Source organism: Podarcis tiliguerta (genome assembly GCF_965153285.1).
Source record: "Podarcis tiliguerta genome assembly, chromosome: 8".
Taxonomy (NCBI): Eukaryota; Metazoa; Chordata; class Lepidosauria; order Squamata; family Lacertidae; genus Podarcis; species Podarcis tiliguerta.
This window is the reverse complement of record NC_139541.1, coordinates 11,381,702-11,402,327: the sequence shown is the minus strand read 5'-3', so window position 1 is coordinate 11,402,327 and position 20,626 is coordinate 11,381,702.

Genomic DNA, 20,626 nt, shown 5'->3' with positions numbered 1-20,626 from the left:
TGCAAATTCTCCCCCGAAAGGTTTGGCGGTGGAAACAGAAGTCTTTTTAGCATAGGCCAAGAGATCAGGCCTCAACGCTTTAAGCTGGGAAAAATCTTTTTTTGAAAATATTATTATCCAGCGGGGTCAGAATTTCACAATTCTCATTCTCCACCCCCATCATTCAGCCCGGACATTGAGGTCCACCTCCAAAGGTCTTCTGGCAGTTCCTTCCCCGCGAGAAGTGAGGTTGCAGGGAACCAGGTAGATGATCTTCTCGGTAGTTGCGCCCACCCTGTGGAACACCCTCCCTTCAGATGTCAAGGAAATAAATAACTACCTGACATCTGAAGGCAGCCCTGTTTAGGGAAGTTTTTAATGTTTGATGTTTGATCGTGATTTTAATATTCTGTTGGGAGCCGTCAGAGTGGCTGGGGAAACCCAGCGAGATGGGCAGGGTATTATTTTTATTATTATTGTTATTATTGTTATTATTGTTATTATTATTATTATTATTATTATTATTATTATTATTATTATTATTATATCTGCTTCTCCTATCAGGCTTCTCTCCCCCACCCCTCCACCAAGAGAACAAAACCTTTTTCACAGTCTATTTAATCCCTCTGGGTTTTTTAAACAGGGTGGGAAATAGAGCCAGTCTGGGGATTTTTCTCTTCTGAGGGGCAGAAGAATTTGATTCTTCTCCTGTCTATAAGCGAGGTTCAGGGCTCCCTCCGTTGTGGGCTTATCGCCTGGAACTCAGCACTGCGCGATAAGAGCTTGAGCGAGGTGCAGGGGAGGAGGGGGCGGAGAGGGGAGAAAAAAAGATATAAAACTCTTAAAGAATCAAAGGATTAAAATCTTAAAAGGTTCACGTGCCTGGCACTCTTCAGTCGGCTCTGCCAGAATCCTCAGAAGAGATGACTGGGAGAGGGGTTGCGGGAAGTGGGGAAGAGGTATCTTTATTGCAAAGGCTCAGTAATGGAATTGTGAGGCTGCAGGGGCAGGCAGACAGCTTTGGCAGATCTCTCCTTTTTTAAAACCCTCCATTTCCCCTTGTAACTGCCGATCCAGCATTGGTGAAATGCCAGGCATTCCACGCCCTATATGCGTGGGCACAATAGCACTGCCACCATGCTGTGGACAGACTCGGTGCATTAAGGCAGCCTTGGGGAAGCTCAGGTTTATGGGCTGAATGAGGTCGTCTAGCCCTCAGGAAGCTCCCCAGGCCACATCGCCCCCTCCTATCCACCCCTTTCCCCCCTCGCCAGCTTTGCATCCTAAGAATGTGTAGAAACCAGCCGACCACCCAGAAAGATAAAGTTTGTGCTCTTTGCTCTTTGCTCCACCGACTTTTGCCTCTGGCTTCCCCTCCCATCAGTGGCGAAGCGTGGGGGGGCAGGGGGGGCCGGCCGCACCGGGCGCAACATCGGGGAGGGGGCACTCACACTCGCAGCGCTCTGCCCCTACCTGGCTCACTCACTCTCTCTCACTGCAGTGCTGGCTGTGCGAAGCCGATCTGAGCCGCCGGGTCGCCGCCCACTGTGGAGGGGGGGTGCCAGGCGTGCGGTGCGGTGCGGAGAGAGAGCGAGGGACTATCTGGGGGAGGGACAGTGCAGCGGGGGGGGGCGCAAATTACTTGCCTTGCCCCAGGTGCTGACAACCCACGCTACGCCACTGCCTCCCATCCACTTAGATTGCCTAGAAAGGGTTAGGAAAGTGTTCCCCCACCCACTTCAGGGCAGGTGAAAAGAGGAGGGAGTTTGTTGCCTCTCTGCAGGAGTGCCTGCTCGCTTTTGCCAATTCCTATTCAGCCTTGGCAACTCTGCTCCCTCTCTCTACCTGCTTCTTCCTTCCTTCTCCCTTTTGTATCAGGCTGATTACCGTATTTTTCGCCCTATAGGATGCACTTTCCCCCCTCCAAAAACGAAGGGGAAATGTGTGTGCGTCCTATGGGGCGAATGCAGGCTTTCATTGAAGCCTGGAGAGCGAGAGGGGTCGGTGCGCACTGACCCCTCTCGCTCTGCAGGCTTCAGGAAGCTGTCCGCAAGCCGTGGGAGAGCTGTGCGACTTCACGCAGCTCTCCCACGGCTTGTAGAGAGCTGCCTGCACCCCAAAGCCTGGGGGCACGCTGAGCTCAGACTTGTTTTATTCTTAACAGATGCCGTTCCAAAGCACCCAACTCGCATCCTTTGACGAAGGATTCATAGGACAGTTTGCTAGGTTTCCATAGGATTGCAGGGGTTCCAGGCACTTACCCAGGGTTCATGCTTCCTTTTAGAAATGAGACACAGCAAAGACTTTGGTGCCTTTAGGAGATCTTCTTCTTTGGAGATCACTTGTTGCCAAGTAAGATTGTCTTCCATGAACACGGTTTTAACAGTGAGGCTGTAAATGACCGTGGAGGCCAATTCCGGATCCACACGTCCTTCCACAGTGGGGACATAGGTTTCCGGGCAGGAGTTGATGATGGTGAGAGTTTGCCAAGCGTGCCTTCCTCTTAGCATGTTTCTGCCTTTCATCCTGAGTTCGAGCGTCTTCAAAGTCCATGACGCCTTTGGTCAAGGCTGTTCTCCAACTGGAGCACTCGCAGGCCAGTGTTTCCCAGTTGTCTGTGTTTATACTACATTTTAAAAAAAGATTTGCCTGGAGAGAGTCTTTAAACCTCTTTTGTTGACCACCAGCATTACGCTTTCCATTTTTAAGTTGGGAATAGAGTAGTTGCTTTGGAAGACGATAATCAGGCATCCACACAACATGACCAGTCCAAAGAAGCTGATGTTGAAGAATCATGGCTTCAACACTGGTGATCTTTGCTTCTTAGGATATATGGTTTATTTGTACATATATGCAACCTGCACTGGAGAGATTCACAGCATTAACACCTCAAAAGGGTCTTGCTTCTCCCATCGCCGCAGCCTTGGATTCAAACAGAAATCAAACATTGCTCTCAAGCATTGCTCTGACTCTCTCCAGCTTACTGCTTTGCTTCTAGGACATATCACTCCCCTTTCAACTCTAAACTCATTCTCTGCCCTCAACCCATTTGCTGTCCTGCACGCACAGCCCTTTCCTTTGTTCTTTTAATGAACTGTCACGCAGGTGATCATCTCAACACTGGAAGTTAGCCTGACTTATATCGGAACTCTTGCTGGATCCAGGGGTTAGGAATCTCTCATCCGCTGCCTACTTCCTCACCGCTAAACTCATAACAATATCCATTTCTCTCAACTGTCAAAGATAATGCCGAAGCGTGCATTCTTTGTTTTGCATCTTTCTCTGTTTCTCTCTCGATGTCTGTGTTGATGCATTTGACACATCAGTGGTAGCTTTAATCTTCCATGGCTGATATGCAAACAGACCACAACAGGAGTGGAGGGAGCCATTTCAACCAAGAAAGCAGACGAGATGTTACTGCTAAGAAAGGCTGGATTCACAGGGTTCAGCAAACTTTTTCAGCAGGGGGCTGGTCCACCAGTGGCGTAGCGTGGGGGGTCCAGGGGGGGCCGGCCGCACCGGGCGCAACATCTGGGGGGGGCGCTTGCACTCGCAGCTCTCTGCCCCTACCTGGCTCACTCACTCTCTCTCACTGCAGTGCTGGCTGTGCGAATCCGATCCGAGCCGCCGGGTCGCTGCCCACTGTGGAGGGGAGGGTGCCAGGCGTGCGGTGCGGTGCGGTGCGGAGCGGAGAGAGAGTGAGGGACTATCTGGGGGAGGGACAGTGCAGCGGGGGAGGGCGCAAATTACTTGCCTTGCCCCGGGTTAGGGGGCGCAGATTACTTGCCTTGCCCCGGGTGCTGACAACCCACGCTACGCCACTGTGGTCCACTGTCCCTCAGACCTTGTGGGGTGCCGGACTATATTTTGGAGGGGGGGAAATGAACGAATTCCTATGCCCCACAAATAACCCAGAGATGCATTTTAAATAAAACCACACATTCTACTCACGTAAAAACACCAGGCAGGCTCCACAAGTAACCCAGAGATGCAGTTTAAATAAAAGGACACATTCTACTCATGTAAAAACACACTGATTCCCGGACCGTCAGCAGGCTGGATTTAGAAGGCAATTGGGCTGGATCCGGTCCCCGGGCCTTAGTTTGCCTACCCATGGGCTGGAGAATGCTTATTGTTAGCATCTCAGGAATGGCAAAACAGTTCAGCAACTCATAGACCTCTTGCTAACTTTGTGGTGTCAATGAGCGAGGACAGTCCTCTCCTGCGCGTAGGGATGTCAGAGGATTCTGGCAGAAAAGGAAGTAGAAATTGCTGCAGTTCATTTGCCTTTGGTCAAGCGAGTATGGCCAGTATCCATTCACATCATCGTTGCTGGTTTCACAAAGTCCACAAATGATATGTAATTGATGGCTTTTCGAAAACATGCTTTTGGCATTTCCTTTACATTGAAATGAATGTAAGTGGTGTAATTTGTGTAAATACGGCAGTTATGTCAAGCTCCGTAACTTAAGTAGTAGAGAGTGAGACAAATAATGTATTGTTTGGTGCAAACCAAACTGCAGCGGAACAGAAATGGGAATTGTGATGGATATAGATCAGAATGGAAATCCCTGCCCTCCTGCATCCCTACATCCCTGAGAGCCAATGTGTGTAGTGGTTAAGAGCTATAGACTCGTAATCTGGTGAACTGGGTTCACATCTCCGCTCCTCCACATGCAGCTGCTGGGTGACCTTGGGCTAGTCATACTTCTCTGAAGTCTCTCAGCCCCACTCACCTCACAGAGTGTTTGTTGTGGGGAAGGAAGGGAAATGAGAATGTTAACCGCTTTGAGACTCCTTCGGGTAGTGATAAAGCGGGATATCAAATCCAAACTCCTCCTCCTTCTCCTTCTCCTTCTCCTCCTCTTCCTCCTCCTCTTCCTCCTCCTCTTCCTCCTCCTCTTCTATGGTGGTAATCTTGCAGATCTCTCTCTCTCACTCTCTCTCTTTCGCTCTCGCTCTCTCTCTTCCCCCGCTGCCCTGTTCTGGTTTTATTGGGAATGTCCCCATGCAATTTTCCGTGTCAGTCATTAACGTCATAGGGAAAGGTACAAAATGTGGGTTATTTTCCTTCTGTGGAGACTATGGAACATTTTGTCTCTCCACCTTGGCAGGCACAGTGACAGGGCAGGAGAGCGCGTGAGTTTGGAAATGAAACGATTTATTGCAGCCACGGCTCCTTGATTGCTGTAGAGGAGGTAAATGAAAGTACACTTTGGTTTATTAGGAACACACCACAGTAAATACTCAAATTGGTGCCAGCTTCTGGCTTGGCAGATGGTCAGGCAAAGCACCCGAGTGGAATTTTAATGGGTCTGTTTTGCTCAGAGTGCATAATCCTGCCAATGTCTGGATGGTGACCAGACGCACGAGGACCAAGGACACCTGACTTTGAAACCCTTTGAAACCTCTTGTGGAAAAGCAGCAAAGGGTCTTAAGGCACTTCAAGACAAGAGTCCTGCAACACCTTGAGGACTGTGAGGTGTATTCAAATAAGTTATGCTCAAAGTAGACCCATTAAAAATGAACCTGTTAGTCAGGTTGTTAAGCATCAATGTGTCTGTTCTGAGTAGGAATAGCTTTGGATGCAATTCTAACCTTCATAGGGACTGTGGACAGGACCTCCAGTAGGACATATTCAAGCAAAGGGCTGTCGAACCCGTGTCCCTCCAGCTCCCATCCGCCCCAGTAAGCATGGCCAATGGTCAGGGATGATGACAGGAGTTGGGGGCTGTTATGTACTGAAGTTCTCACCCTGGGCCAGCAGGGGGATACTGTAGATAGTTCAGGTCCACATATGCAAATAAGGGGTCCAAAGTGACGTTCAGTGATTGGATAGCTACAGAAAGTTGTTACAGTTACATTGTACTGGAGCTCTATATAAGAGGCTGGCTGAACCCTTCAGTTCAGTTCTGATCTGGCCTGTGAATAAACAAGAGCTGTTTGAAGAATCGCTGTGTCGTCTGATATGTTCACCCACAACTTAACAGGGGCAAACAACATCTGGAGGGCCAAAGGCTCCAGGAAAGCTCAGAGGTTCACCACCTTCCTTTAGAATGGGCTTAGCCAGTGGCATAGCATGGGGTGTGTGGCCCTGGGCACAAATTTCTGAGGGGGCACAGCCAGGCACCCCCACGTCAGGCTCCCTTACTGAGGCCAGAGCTGCAGGAAAGTAAGCTGTGCCCAAGCTGGGACTTTGGGGCTGAGGTGGTGACGACAGCACCTCCTTCTCTTTGTGACTGGCAAAGGGATGCCCCATGGGCCACACTCCTGGGCTAGCTGAGAGGGAGGAAGGGGGAGGGCTCTGCCACCACCCACCAAGGGGTGAGGGAGGGAGGAAGAGAAAGATGGAGAGGGGCAGGCCAGCAAAGGGGCGGACTGCAACCAGGGAGGCGCAAAACCTGCCCCGCCCCAGTCCGGGCGCCAACAACCCACATTATGCCCCTGGTCTCAGTCACTTGCAAAATGAACCAGCAGAGAGAGAAAGAGAGGCCGAGAGAGGAACATATAAAAAGGGGAACTGCCACCACTCAGACTAGTGGGAAGCAGTTATTTGGTCTGACATCCTTAGGAACGTAGGAAATGTGTGATATTATTAAATCCGACCACTGGCAACAACTCTCCAGGGTTTCAGACAGGGAGTCTCTCTCAGCCCTACCTGGAGAGGTTGAACCTGGGACCTTCTGCATGCCAAGCAGGTGCTCCACCACTGAACAACCACCTTACCCTGAAGACAATGAGAAGGCAGGAAGCTGCCTTCTGCTGAGCCAGGCCCATTGCTCCATCTAGCTCAGTGTGGTCCACACTGACTGGCAGCACCACTCCAGAGTTTCGGGCAGGGAGCATTCCCAGTCCTACCTGAAGATGCCAGAGATCCAGAGCTCTTCCTAGTCCAACATCCTATCCACTGCACCACTCCTGCTCATCATAGCTGTCAACTTACAGATTTGAAAATAAGGGACCAGCAGCCTTGAAAATAAGTGACCAGCAGCAAAAATAAGGGATTTTAGTCAACCAGTTAAAAGGGACCAGATAATTCGGAGAGCAGCGCCAGTTTTTAGCCCTTTGTTTCCAGAAGTTGCTGCTCAAGACACCAGCAGATGCAATTAAATAACTACAAGCAGACACTGCAATTAAATACGGTAACTACAAGCAGCAACCACTTTCGCGCAAAACCAAGTCCAAGCTACAAAGATGCTGCTGCAGTTCTGTATCTTTTCTCTCGTGCTCCATCTGCAGCTCTCAATTCCATCAGGTGGGGCGGGAGGAGGGGGGAGAATAGCGCCTGAAGTAAACCCGCAGATCAGACCATCTATGCTAGTCTACCACTACAAATCTATGGGAGAAGCGCTTGCGGTCTTTACCTTGTAGCCCTTGGACCACCTGCCCGTGCCTCCACCTCCACCTCCTCCTCTTCCTCATCTCTCTGAACTGCTTTCTCTATGGTTGTCCTCGCTCTCTTCTCAAGGCTCCTCAGCAATTCATAGGCCATGCCAGGCTGCCCATCTCATACTGGTCCTTCAGCGGCACAGCCGCAGTACGGCCTAGCGGGAGCGGCGGCAATGGGCAGAGGGGAGGCCCCAGGCAGAGATGCTCAGTTTGGCAGCCGCAAGGAGGATAGCGACGGAAGGGCCCGAGTCTCCCGCCAGGAGGGAGGGGCTCCCAGGGGCTGAGGCTGGTGAGAGGAAGCCGGAGGGGGGAGGGCTGGGCAGCCAAGCAACACACTTGGAGCCTCCCTCCTCCCTGGCCGGCAGGGAGGGAGGGAGAGGAGTTGCTTCCTTTGAAACCTGGGAAATTTAAGGGACATCCATCAATAAGGGACAGCAGAGGGACATGGCGCTGGAATAAGGGACTGTCCCTCCAAATAAGGGACGCTTGACAGCTATGGTTGTTTGGTCTGACATCCTTAGGAACATAGGAAATGTGTGATATTATTAAATCAGACCACCGGCAACAGCTCTCCAGGGTTTCAGACAGGAAGTCTCTCTCAGCCCTACCTGGAGAGGTAGGTGCTCCACCACTGAACAACCACCCTACCCTGAAGACAATGAGAAGGCAGGAAGCTGCCTTCTGCTGAGCCAGGCCCATTGCTCCATCTAGCTCAGTGTGGTCCGCACTGACTGGCAGCACCTCCAGAGTTTCGGGCAGGGGGCATTCCCAATCCTACCTGAAGATGCCAGAGATCCAGAACCCTACCTAGTCCAACATCCTATCCACTGCACCACTCCTGCTCACGCTACTATGACGACATGTTCTCGCTTCAGGTTTGCAGGGTTGGCTGGTGTCGCCATGGCTGGCAAAACGTCCTCTTCCGCACACCTTTTGTGTGTGCGCGCACATGCGCACCTGCCTCTGGAACAGTCAGAACGCCGTAATTGCAATGCCATGGTGCACCTGGAGACAATTTTATCACCCTCGGTAAAATGTGTAAATACCATTAAGTTAGACAGATTTTCTCATTAATTTTCTCTCCCACCGACAGGCCAGGAATTAACACCATTGATTTCCCAGGCCCTGCTCATTATCAATCATCCTGGAACTTAGTCACATTTCATCTGTTCCACCTGCTCCCCGGCATCCATTTGAAGCCCTCAACATATATTAAACTAATAAAGCACAATGGGTACCGCAACCCTCAGTGTTCGGAAAGCCGGGGAAAGAATAAACGAGTTAATTCCCAAGCCTCTGCGCTTCTAGGCTCCAGCATACGTGGCTTTTACAAAGAGAAAATGGGCACCAGGGCTGGGAATTGCTACGCCAGGCCCGATTTTTTCGCTGGTCTTTTCCCAGACACTGTCAGGTAAATAAGTCTCAGGGAATATACAGCATCTAGCTAGAACCAGAGAGTATGAAGGGACATTAAGCATCACCATGCAATGCAGGAATCACACACAAAGCATTCCTGATAGACAGGCTTAAAATGTACCATATTTTTCACTCCATAAGACGCACCAGACCATAAGATGCACCTAGTGTTTGGAGGAGGAAAACAAGAAAAAAATATTCTCAATCTCAGAAGCCAGAACAACAAGAGGGATCGCTGCACAGCAATCCCTCTTGCTGTTCTGGCTTCTGGGATAGCTGTGCAGCCTGCATTCGCTCCATAAGACGCACACACATTTCCCTTTACTTTTTAGGAGGGAAAAAGTGAGTCTTATAGAGCAAAAAATACGGTAGTTGTACAGAATGGGGAGAGGAGCCGTGTTGTTGTTGTTGTTGTTGTTGTTGTTGTTGTTGTTTGGGGGCAGATTGATGCGTAAGGGAGGTTAAAGAACTTAGAGCCAGACCCCTTTGCTGATGCCAGTAAGGGTGATGATTTACTTCCTGCTGGGACTGAGGACTACATCCATATAAGGATCCAGCAGAGAAACGAAGAAAAGCCCTCACCAAAGTCTAGGGCATTGCCAATGGTTATGATAAAAAGAAACTGGTAAAGGCCTTCTAGGAGAAATTTGCCTGCAATGGTGCTGTGATTGAGCACCCAGAGTATGGAGAGGTGATTCAGCTCCAAGGGGATCAGCAGAAGAACATAGGCCAGTTCCTGTTATGTACTGAGTTGAATAGGATCCAAAAGGCAGCAGTCTGATTGGTCCTAGAACAATAGGGTCCAGAATGCAGCAGTCTGATTGGTCCACAGGAGCCACCCAATCCAGCTCCAGGTGGAAGTGAATCTGCAACCTGATTGGCCTACAGGAGAATCCCGGAATTAACCAATCACGTGGGGCCCATTGTGTAAATAATGTATATAAGGCAGACATTCTGGGGGAACTTCCATTCCTCCTCACCACTATGAGCTGAAGAAAGAGCATGAAATCCACTCTCAGCTCCAAGTATATTGCAGTTCCTCATTGAGACTGGACTGGCTAAAGACGACCAGCTGAAAGTCCATGGGTTTTAAGTGCCTGTGGCTTGCCAAAGTCTCAAGGGGGAAGACTTCCCTGAGATGAGAAATTCCTTGTGCCCCGCATCACTAGTTTAAAAACAAGCCAGCTTGCATAATGTCATCACATCAGGTTCCCCTTAGTCTAGACTAGTGTAACTCAGCAATGTAATAAACTGACAAGAGCCTCCCCCCTCCAAATGTAGTTACATTGGTACCTCGGGTTACATACGCTTCAGGTTACATATGCTTCAGGTTACAGACTCCACTAACCCAGAAATAGTACCTCGGGTTAAGAACTTTGCTTCAGGATGAGAACAGAAATTGCGCGGCAGCGGCAGCGGGAGGCCCCATTAGCTAAAGTGGTGCTTCAGGTTAAGAACAGTTTCACGTTAAGAACGGAACTCAGGAACGAATTAAGTACGTAACCAGAGGTACCACTGTATATGGTTTAGATTAGAAGTGGAGTCTGAGCTGCGACTCAGACTCAGCACATGTCCTACATCCCTAGTCACTGATGAAGCAGCGAAGGGAAGAGATCAGATAGTTAGTGGAGTCTGTAACCTGAAGCGTCTGTAACCTGAAGCGTATGTAACCCGAGGTAGCACTGTAGTTGGTTTTGACTGTCTTGTTTTTGTTATCCCTTCACTTATGTTCTTATACATGCCCCTAGTTTCTAGTATAGTGGTACCTCAGGTTACATATGCTTCAGGTTACATACGTTCCAGGGTGCAGACTCCGCTAACCCAGAAATATTACCTCGGGTTAAGAACTTTGCTTCAGGATGAACAGAAACCGTGCTCCGGCGGCGCAGCAGCAGAAGGACCCATTAGCTAAAGTGGTGCTTCAGGTTAAGACGTTTCAGGTTAAGAACAGACCTCCAGAATTAATTAAGTTCTTAACCCGAGGTACCACTGTATTATATGAGAGGGAGGAGGAAAACAACCACCCCTCATTTGTTCCGCTGCATAATCTTATTGTGCCCCTTCTTCACAGCAACACCCCCCCCCAAAAAAAAACCACCTTAAAAGCCAAGGAGTCATAACTATATATCCCCACACAAGGGATTCTCTCCAGCTCCTTCTTGATCGTTTCAGTCCCCCTTTCCTGCAACTTTTCTCCAGCTCGACAATCCTCCCTGCCTTTATTTTTCAAGGACAGGCGAGGAATGACAGGCTGCCTGACTTTATGTCCCTGCACTTAAATCCGGAGCGCATCTGGGGGGCTTTGTTTACCAGAAGCTCCGTGAGGCTGAACAAAGCAGCACTTACAATTTGCATGACAATTCGGAGCCGATGTATGCAAAGGCGCTGATAATCCCAAACTCATCGTCTCCAAAGGGAGGTGGGCGACCGACAGTGATGGGGGGAGGACCCTCACAGGTAATTTGGCCCACAAATGAGGCAGGGAGAAGGGAATTGGCGGGGGTCTCACCTGTCATACATTTCAATCCCCCCCCCCTTTCCCTGAATCACCTGCATTGCAATCCATCCTCAATTGAATGAAACTCTACTAATTGGACGCCCTTCCTCATTCCCATCCCAGGGAACCACGCTGCTGTCTCAACCCTACAGGGATTAGGTGTCCAATTAACAGGGAGAAGCAGCCACTAGATTGCAGATTTCTCTCTCCCACACTCACTCACGCACGCACACACGCACGCACATACACACCCCTCCCTGCCTCTTAATATTCCTCGCCTGTCCCCATCGCCCAGCACTGAAAGTTTCAAAAGTCACCTCATAAAAACAGATTAGGCTCCCCTCTTAAATGGCTTCCATAAAGATTATCATTACGTATGTAGTGATAATTCCGGTTTAGGCAGCCCGTCTGGAATATGGAGAAGATCCTACACGGAGGTACGAAGCTGTCTTATACTGAGTCACAGCCACAGTCCACATCTAGTTCGATATTTCCTACACTGGCCGGCAGCAGCCCTTCAGGGTTTCAGAGAAGGGGCATTTGCAGCCCTACCTCAATATGCCATCGGGGATTGAACCTGGGACCTTCTGTCTGTGATGTACGTACTCTGCTAATGAGTTATAGGTAAAGGTAAAGGGACCCCTGACTATTAGGTCCACTCGTGACCGACTCTGGGGTTGCAGCACTCATCTCGCTTTATTGGCCAAGGGAGCCGGCGTACAGCTTCCGGGTCATGTGGGCAGCATGACTAAGCCACTTCTGGCAAACCAGAGCAGCACACGGAAACACCATTTACCTTCCCACCAGAGTGGTAACTATTTATCTACTTGCACTTTGACGTACTTTCGAACTGCTAGGTTGGCAGGAGCAGGGACCAAGCAACGGGAGCACACCCCGTTGTGGGGATTTGAACCACCGACCTTCTGATCGGCAAGTCCTAGGCTCTGTGGTTTAACCCACAGCGCCACCCGCGTCCCCCTAGCTCCACCTATCTGGCTTCAATGAATGTTTGGGCTCCCTGCCTTCCGCCCACTAGTCCCATTGCTCACCTGTCACTGCTGGATAAAATGTGATCGAAGACAGGAAATATTATAATTTAATGACCCAATATTAACACCATTTAAAGTCATCTCTGACCACTGGCCATGCTTGCTGGGGCTGACAAGAGTTGGAACCCAACAACATTTGAAGCCCACAGCCTAGCTAGCCATCCTAGTCTGCTAACTTAAGAACCTTTCCTCCAATGGCTGCAATTATTCAGTAGTGAGAGAAAGGCACTTTGCACATGCTCACAGATGCTCATTTTCCTCCCTACATGCTTACTGCCTGGACCCAATGAACAGTCTCCCTTTTTTTAAAAAAAGACTCCTGGGCACTTCAATATTTCAACCCTCCATACCAGTCTCATGATACTCATTTCCCCCACCTTAACACTATATTTCACCCTCTTCCCATGACATATGGCTATGCTCTTCCTCCATGTTCAGAGGCAGTAATGCTTCTGAATTCCAGATGCTGGGGATTGCAGGAGGGGAGAGCAGCTCTCACACTCAGGTCCTGCTTGTGGGCTTCTCGTCGGGGCATCTGGCTGACCGCTGCGAGACGAGGGTGCCGGGATAGATGGGTCCCTGGCCTGATGCAGCTTCAGGGCTCCTTTTGTGCTCTTGCCAGTGACATGTTTCCCCATAGCTGTCAACTTACAGATTTGAAAATAAGGGACCAGCAGGCTCGAAAATAAGGGATCAGCAGCCAAAATAAGGGCTTTTAGTCAACCAGCAGCCAAACGAAGCCTCAAGTGGTGGTTCCCATAGCGCAGCAACCCGACAAAGTGTTGCTGTGCTATGGGAGCCACCCATAGCAAGGAAAACCACTGTCACCTCTCCGCTGGGAAGCGCTGAGCAAAGGCGAGTCCCCAGGCAACGCGGCCGATTTGATCGGCACAAGGCATGCAAGCTCCACCCCCCAGTCGTTCTTAGACTCCTTATTGGGTGAGCAACGCAGCCAAGCAACACAGTTGGAGCCTCCCTCCTCCCTGGCCGGCAGGGAGGGAGGGAGAGGAGCTGATTCATTTGAAACCCAGGAAATTTAAGGGACATCATCAATAAAGTACAGAAGCAGGACATGGCGCTGGGATAAGGGACTGTCCCGCTAAATAAGGGACGCTTGACAGCTATGATTTCCCTCGCCTTGGCGCGCTTGGATTGGCAGCTGAGATTATATCCACGAGGCCGGCACCGAGCCAAGGGGATCTCTCTTTGCTGTCACACATTTGGCAGAGGGTAGAGCAATTTATAGCAGATTGAAGTGGAGAGGCTGGACAAGCCAAGGCAAAAAAAGAGAGAGAGAGAACCTCATTCATTGCCATCCGTACTTCCACCTGCAAAACATGCTTTTGAGAGGGAAAGGGCACTGGAAATGAGCCTGAACGTACATTTAGATCTGGCAGATTTTATGTGTGTGTGTGTGTGTGTATATATGCACACGTCAGTAAGCGCGCACACAGGACACAACGGAGTGCGCCTCCAAGGGTGAAGTCAAACCACGGGAGAATCACAGCGCCTGCTGTGGCTGCGGTAACTGGTAACTCACAACTGCTGCCTCCTACGTTATTTTTGCTGCATTAGCAGCACCCAATTATCTTTTCCGGGTTGCAAGATTGGGCAGTGTGTATGGAGGTCCTGGGCTGTCCAGATGCCCAGACTCCCCTCTAAGCCTTGCTGATGTGGTCCAATGGAAAGCAGAGCAATATGTTGATGAGACAGTGTGGCATAATGGTTAGAGTGTTGGGCTATCACCCGGGAGACCAGGGTTCGAATCCCCACTCAGCCATGAAGCTCACTGGGAGACCTTGGGCCAGTCACCATCTCTTAGCCTAACCTACCTCACAGGGTTGTTGTGAGGATGAAATGGGGGGGAAATGTACACCAGATTGAGCTGCCTGGAAGATAAAGGGGGTATAAAGGTAAAGGGTAAAGGGACCCCTGACCATTAGGTCCAGTCGTGACCGACTCTGGGGTTGCAGCGCTCATCTCGCTCTATTGGCCGAGGGAGCTGGCGTACAGCTTCCAGGTCATGTGGCCAGCATGATTAAGTCGCTTCTGGCGAACCAGAGCAGCGCATGGAAATGCCGTTTACCTTCCCACCAGAGCGGTACCTATTTATCTACTTGCACTTTGACGTGCTTTCGAATGGCTAGGTTGGCAGGAGCAGGGACCGAACAACGGGAGCTCACCCCATCGCGGGGATTCGAACCACCAACCTTCTGATCGGCAAGTCCGAGGCTCTGTGGTTTAACCCACAGCGCCACCCGCATCCCATAAAGGGGGTATATAAATGCAACAAATAAATAACTATTTGGCACCAGCTTAGCTGCAGGAGTGGCAGGAAGGAGGCGTACAAGGCACCATCCAAACATCTTAGGGACTTCACTCCAGATTTGTGTGGGGTTTACTTGGAAGTTTCACTGCATGACATAAAAACGTTCACACCGTTCTCTTGGAACCTTGCATTTTCAGTGCTCCTAAATGCTTAGCTTTGAAGGATACGGAACAGCTCGTTTCCTGCATGCCTTCTCCAGAGTGATTGGGTGACTTTAGGATGCAGCAGACAGGAACCCTGCTGCAGAAATAGCAGTGGGTCTTTTGCAAGGTACAGAGAGGCCCGCGCCTCTCGGAACTGGAGGAACTGTTCCTCCTTGCCGGTGTTCCTTTTCAAGCCCATTTCTCTGCAAAACAAAAAAAAAAAACCAAAACCACCAACTCAATGATTTCCTCCACTGGTTCATTCATCTCTGCAAGTTATTGACAACACCGGCTGATTAACTACCAGGGAATCTCCCTCCGATAGATCTGTGGGCGGCAACCACCTCGCTGCACAAAGGATTGCAAAATTAGGGCTGGGTTGGAAGGCGGCTGCTTTTTGATTAATCATCTATTTTTTCATCAATTAATCAGCTCATTGATTGTGTCTAAATACGTTTCTGTATTACCCAAACTTTTAGCCTGCTTTTAGGATGAGGAGAGAGGAAAGTGCAAAGAAGGGCAGGTAAAAGCTGTTTTTTAAACACTTGGATAGCCAATTGTCGGGGATTCTCGGTTTCTGCATTGCACGAGGTTGGAGTAGATGACTCGTGGGGTCCCTTCCGACTCTACCATTCTATGATGGTGCAAAGCACCATTTTTCAGGGCTCACCTTTACTCACGTGGAAGTGGATGGATCTGTTTTAGGAACACAAGAAGCTGCCTTGCGTGGCGAGTCCCCCTCCCCCCCTTGTGAAATAAAGACAACGGACTCGTTATTTAAGGTTAATGGGCGTAAAAGGCCACAACTTTATTGATTGCAGGAATTGAGTGGTATTGGCTTAGGCATTGCTTCCTATCAACTAACCGGCTTCCGCCCGAATGCATGAAAACCAGTAAGGGTTAACCACCAATGGGGGGAGTCCTGCTGAAGTACGTCAACTAGGATCCCCCTGGGGTCACCGCTCAGGGGCGTGCCTTAGGCCCACACCTCCATAGGCTTCGGACAGGGCAACACCCCCAGAATCCTTTACCGGACTACCCTTTTACCTTGGGGGAAGGTGATGGCGCTTCATCATGTGAGTCCGACTTACCGTACTTTTCACTCTATAAGATGCACCTGACCACAAGACGCACCTAGTTTTTGGAGAAGGAAAACAAGAAAAAAAATATTCTGAATCTCAGAAGCCAGAACAGCAAGAGGGGTCTCTGCTTTCACTGCGCAGCAATCCCTCTTGCTGTTCTGGCTTCTGGGATAGCTTAGCAGCCTGCATTCGCTCCATAAGACGCACACACATTTCCCCTTACTTTTTAGGAGGGAAAAAGTGAGTCTTATAGAGCAAAAAATACGGTAATTCTTGCAGAAGCCTTGACTCTCCTTGTTTCCACCCACTTCCTTCCTTCCTTCCTACACACCCACATACACACAGAAGGCCCTGGATGCTTTGTTGTGTTTAGTTTAATCTTCTGCACCAAGGGTGACTGACTCTAGCGCAGAAACTGGGACAGGTGGCCACATGTGCGGCAGTTTCCAAGGCAACAGATGCAGCCAGCTTGTGGCGCTCATGATGCTTTCTGCTGTTCAACAAGGCCTCTGGGCGCCTGGCAGAGTCCTTCTCACAAGGAACTTCCTGCAGTCTCTGAAGCGGAGAAAGGGAAGAAAAGAGGGAGATGAAAGACCGCATCTCTGTTGGCAGAGCAACTGCTCTGCATGCAGAAGGCCCTGGGTTCTGTCTCCAACGACATCTTCCAAGTGGGGCTGTGAGTGACTCGTGCCTGCCAGTCAGTGTAGGCAGTATGGAGCTAGATGGACCCAATGGTCTGACTCCGTATAAGGCAGATCTCTACATTCCTATCGAAAACCTGGGCACTTCTATATGCAGGGCATGTGTCCACATTTCCTAGCCCTGCTGAAAACATGGGTGGGCCACCTCACTCCAGCAATTGGATTTCTTCCTTGACTTGTCCTCCCCCTGTGGAAATGATAGCAAAATGTTTCCCTATGACTAGAATGCCCCAAGCACACAGAGTGCAATGAGAGTGATAAATAATAATAATAATAATAATAATAATAATAATAATAATAATAATTTATACCCTGCTCATCTGGCTGGGCTTCCCCAGCCACTCAGGGCGGCTTCCCAAAAAAAAATTAAAATACTGTAATACATTAAACATTAAAAGCTTCCCTAAACAGGGCTGCCTTCAGATGTCTTCTAAAAGTCTGGTAGTTGTTGTTCTCTTTGACATCTGGTGGGAGGGCGTTCAACAGGGAGGGCACCACTACCGAGAAGGCCCTCTGCATGGTTCCCTGTAACTTGGCTTCTCGCAGTGAGGGAACCGCCAAAAGGCCCTCGGTGCTGGACCTCAGTGTCTGGGTAGAACAATGGGGGTGGAGATGCTCCTTCAGGTATACTGGACCGAGGCCGTTTAGGGCTTTAAAGGTCAGCACCAACACTTTGAATTGTGCTCGGAAACGTACTGGGAGCCAATGTAGGTCTTTCAAGACCGGTGTTATGTGGTCTCAGCTGCTCCCAGTCACCAGTCTAGCTGCCGCATTCTGGATTAGTTGTAGTTTCCGGGTCACCTTCAAAGGTAGCCCCACATAGAGCATGTTGCAGTAGTCCAAGTGGGAGATAACTAGAGCATGCACCACTCTGGCGAGGCAGGTAGGGTCTCAGCCTGCGTACCAGATGGAGCTGGTAAACAGATTGAGTGTTTGGAGGGGGAGGCTTGGTTAATTTCATTGTACACAGGTTGTACATTGACGATAAAGGTATTATTATTACTGTTGTTGTTGTTTTGAAGGTCTCAGTGCCAGAAACCCTGCAGAGGTCCTGCTAACCCGTGCTAGATGTGCCATAGCTATCCTTTGTTCCTACGATGGAATGGAAGTTTGATGGGCGTTGGAAGATTCGGGACAGATAAAAGAAAGTCCACACGGCACCTGCTGAACCTATGGAACTCCCTGCCACATGAGGCAGTGGTGGACACCAACTAAGAGGATTAGACGAATTCATGGAAGAGGATTAGACAAATCCATAGAAGAGAAGGCTGCTGATAGCTAAAAGCCATGATGGCCGACTACACTCTGCCTCCACTGTTGGGAGGCAGAAATGCTTCTGAATAACAATTGCCGGAAACCACACGAGGGGAGAGGGCTCTTGAGGTCGAATCCTGCTTGCTGGTTTCCCACAGGATGCCCAAGGAGAGAAGCCATTGGCAAGTTCCTGTCTGCTCTTCTTACCATCCTACGAGACAGAGGAAGAGATTTCTCCTCTTCCTCAAATTATAAGTTGGAGGCACCAAAATGTCCTCTTTTCAAAACGGTGGCGGGTTGCCCAAGACTTCAAGAAGAAGCTGGGCTGTTCCTTCTTCTCCATTCTCCACACACACACTCCACCCTGTCCCCAGCTCCTCTGCTGCAATAACACAGAGTTTTATTAAGCCTTATGAATTTTTTAGCAGTGCTGGGAGCTATAGATTTTTTAACTCGGGCAGATATTTCGCTCCACCTTAAAGTGAAAAACAGCCTCCTGAAAACTAGAGCAGCAATTCACCACTTAAGGAGGAAATCCCAACAGAGAGAGGGCAGGGACAAAGAAAAAGACCTCTTCAGGCAAGGCCAGAGAAGGCCACTTACTGTCAAATGCTTTGGGGGAAGTTTCAGTGAGCAGGACAGTTTGGGTCCAAGTGGGACCAATAGTTCTGTTTTGTTATCGCCAAGGCCTACATGAGAAGGGTTTGTTGTCTGTGGATGGCCTGTCCCAAACCTATCTCCTCTGCCCAGCCACTGGCTGAGCTTCCGTGATGTCATGGAATGTTCAGAAACACACAGGAGCGGCCAGTCTCAAATATTAAAAAAAAAACTAAAGTCAACAGGGCCTGTAACCATGCGAGAAATAATAGATGTTACCCAGTAGAAATAACAATTCAATATATAGTGACAGTAATGGATTATAAAACAGATATGCACTAGACTAATATTAGAACACATTGTGGTACATAGAATCACATATGAGACAGATGAATATGGTAGGCAACATAAAAATAAAAGCATTGAATGAGCTAAGAAAAATTCCATTGGGAAGGTCGATATCGGACACGTATGTTGGGTTCTTGGTGACATCTCAGATTCTATCTCGTTTTTTTCCATCCAAGCCAATTTAGAAGTAATGGAAGGTGCAGAATCCTGACAACTCTGGTTTGTTTTCTTCTTTTGCCTCTCTTCTTTTTCTTTCTAAAAAAAAAGAAGCTACGAGTCTTCATTGAAATAAAATTGAAAATGTGGCAATGAGGTCGACAAAGGTTTCAGAGGATGACGTCCCAGAGTCCTCATAGCCCATCTGCATGGAGGAAGTGTTGGAGAGAGAGGTTTGGAAAAGAGAGTCCTACTCTCCATAGCAGAGTTAAGTACAATGGTGATTGCTCCAAGCACATTAAAACTTGGTTAGATTTACATCAGCCCTCACCCACCCTTAAACAAATGTTCCCCACAAAAATACTTAGGCTAGAATAAATCACAGACACTTAGCTTTGCAGGTAAGAGAATATTTTACTCACAAAGTTTCCAGAAGATACAACAAACAAATCTCCATCTCCTGGCAGTGAAACGAAGAAGAAAGTTTCCAAACGACTTTAAAAGTACTTAGTTTCCTTACAAAAATGATAATGCAATCTTTGGGATAGCAGGCTGTAAAATCTCCCTTTTGGAGAGATTCGGTTCCTTTGGTTTTTCTTGTAGCTGAGAGCCACTGGCCGCATGGCTCCATTTTTCCATCTTCCACCAAGCATAAAGAGAAAAAGATTGAGAAGTGGGGAAGCAGAGCCTGCCAAGAGCCTGCTAAGCCACACTCACTTGCAAAGTTAACCCTTTCATACACACAAGTGTGCGTCAGTAACTTTATATTACAACAGTAAGGTGGCCTTCTCCTAGGGAATTCTGGGTTCTGGTCCTGCTTGGGACCCAACAAAACAGACCAGTCCTTCCTCCAGATCCTCCTTCCCCCACCCATCCCAACTTTGAAAGGTAAGGTGTGGGTGCCTAGTTTGTTTCCCTCAAGCCGTCTTCATTTATTTTATTTATTACATTTATCTCACTTTGCCCTCAAGGTGGTATACATGCTTCTCCTCACCCTGAGCCCCATTTTGCCCTCATAACACCCCTGATAGGTGGAGACACTGGCCCACAGTCAACCAATGAGCTTTATGGCCGAGTCAGGATATGAACCCAGGTCTCCTATGTTTCTTCATCCCAACCACTACGCCAAACTGCTTTTCTGCATCTTTCTATGTGCTCCTAAACCTCCGTCCTCTCTCTTTTCCAAGCGAGAAGGCCTGGAATGAGGACAGCAAAGCAGCCAAGCCGGGGCTTTTTATCTTCTCGAGCCACCGGTCCTCCTCATTACACTAATGTCATTAAGGCTTTTCAATTACATGCAATTTCCCCAACCATTATTTCCGAGAGAAGAAGTCTCCCTGGTGCAGTGTACGGCTGAGATGTTCCACACATTTGCTCGCCCCGGATAAATTAGCTCTTTAAGGAAAGACTTGACAAGAGGGGGAGGGCAGCGGAGAGAGATAAGAGAGGACTCTGGCTCCAATGCAAACCAGATGAATCATCCTCCATGACCTTGCTCAAAACACTGGCCTGAACCAGCAGACCCGTTTGAAATGGATTCATATTTTTGTTATGTTCACAATTTGGGGGGGGGGGCACATAGAATAATAAAATCATAGAACTGTCAAGTTGAAAAAGACCCCAAGGGTCGTCTAGCTCAGGCACAGGCAAATTCGGCTCTCCAGATGTTTTTGGGACTACAGTTCC